Source organism: Cyprinodon variegatus, unplaced genomic scaffold (assembly GCF_000732505.1).
Source record: "Cyprinodon variegatus isolate N-32 unplaced genomic scaffold, C_variegatus-1.0 Scaffold1058, whole genome shotgun sequence".
Lineage (NCBI taxonomy): Eukaryota > Metazoa > Chordata > Actinopteri > Cyprinodontiformes > Cyprinodontidae > Cyprinodon > Cyprinodon variegatus.
The window spans coordinates 192,620-194,352 of record NW_015151511.1 but is presented as its reverse complement, the minus strand read 5'-3'; the positions used below and the strand labels follow the sequence as shown (position 1 = coordinate 194,352).

General features: G+C 37.8%; 2 protein-coding genes across 2 annotated transcripts in view; one reads left to right on the top strand and one right to left on the bottom strand.

The window, feature by feature from the left end:
- The window catches only part of LOC107101144 (serine/threonine-protein kinase WNK4-like), a 26,650-nt gene that overhangs the window by 4,542 nt on the left and 20,375 nt on the right, over window positions 1-1,733 (top strand). The gene's annotated exons all lie outside the window — the stretch shown is intronic.
- The window catches only part of LOC107101149 (leucine-rich repeat-containing protein 3B-like), a 12,470-nt gene that overhangs the window by 7,780 nt on the left and 2,957 nt on the right, over window positions 1-1,733 (bottom strand). The window lies entirely within an intron of this gene.

Genomic DNA, 1,733 nt, shown 5'->3' with positions numbered 1-1,733 from the left:
ACTGCGCCTTTTAGTACGGTGCGCCTTATGGTCGGGAAAATACGGTAAATGAAAAGAAATGTTCTGACCATGGTGTCAACATGCAAGTTTTTCTACACGGAGGGATCAATTGTTTGACTCCAAAAACAATGTGTTAAAATCTATCTTTTATCTTTTATTTCTGGGTGGATCATCTCAATAAGTGGTCCTCCTGATTGTCAATCTTTCAGGATATATGTTTACGTAAGGCCGTCCTACGTGCTCGCCCCGTTAGCCATCTTTTTCGATATCTGTGGTGAGCTGCGGTTTCAGACAGTCATTGAAGCTCGCCTTTCTCACTGCGCTTCCTTGAAAATGGCCAAAGGTTGTAAGAGAAAAAGTGTCTGAAGCGAATGAGAATATATCCCAGAATGCTCTCCTCGCAAAGCACTATGTCGCTCTCACACCGGCCCACTGTTGCCCACCAGCAGAGCAGGAGGAGTTATGTGACCAACGAAGCAAAAAGCAGTGAATATCTGTCCAAACAGAGGGGAAATGGGCTCCGGCATGCAATTTTTTTTGGAGTGGAGAGGTGGGCGGGTCTTTTAAAATATCCTCCACAATACCTTTATTACGATTAGATGATTAGATGAGCTTTATTGATCTCACAGCGGAGAAATTCACTGGTCACATATTGGCATGGTAATTAAAGAAGGTGCAAACAAGGAGGAAAAAGGTGCATTAAGAATAAACAATATATACAGTATATCAAGATAAATAAGGATTAAAATATGGGTTTTCTGGAAACACTAATATTAACCTGGGAGTCATCAGCATATCGCTTTAGTTTTGGAAGCATTTAGCTTTTTAACAATTTGTATAAATTCCTTATGAATATAGAGCTTTAAGTTAATATTAAAAGCAAATCATTATATTTATTGACCTCAGCTCTTCAAGTGGTGATTAAAAACAAAAGAGGACATGATAAAGACAAACGAAAACTTAAAATTAAGAAACCAAAAGCAGAGAAAAGGTCAGAAACAAACAATGGGCACAACTTCAAGAAAAATGATCAACATTATTACATTTTGGATAAATTATTTCTTAAAAATGCTCTTGATTGCACTTCCTGCTCTGAATAACTTGGGTCACTCTTACTTTGTTGACATTTATACAAATCTTCACGCGACCTTGACTCCACCTTGTCCCCCATAATGATGATGATGGGTTGCTTTTGTCTTTCACTCCAATTATTCAAACCATGAAGGATGCAGATGAAAGAAGTTTAAACACTTTCAGTATTTCAATATTTATGTGAACAATTTCCTAAATAAATATGGAAGCTGTATATAAAAAAATTGGATCTGTATCAGCTAAAAAACACAGAGTGGCGTCAATAAAGGCTTCCAGAGGTTAGAAATCATTAACCACATCATCAGGATTACACCATTAATGGAACTCATTAATGAGGTTAGAATCATCAGAGTGTCCATAGAGACGTTTCACTGCCTAACCAGCACCATGTCATCTGCAAACAGGTCACAGCAGGAATTCAGCAGGTGCATCTCACTCCCTTGGGAGCTCCTGTATTTAAAATTATATCTTAATAGTCGATCTGTCAAAAACTCCTGTTTGCAATGATGATGTTTCTATTTTAAACAAGGTTTGCTTCCGCATACAGTTCAAAACTGAAGAAAAATAAAATCCTAACCTAGCATAACTGCTTGGCTGCTGTGCATGATTCCTGGCTGTTAATCAAGGTCAGTATAGCATCT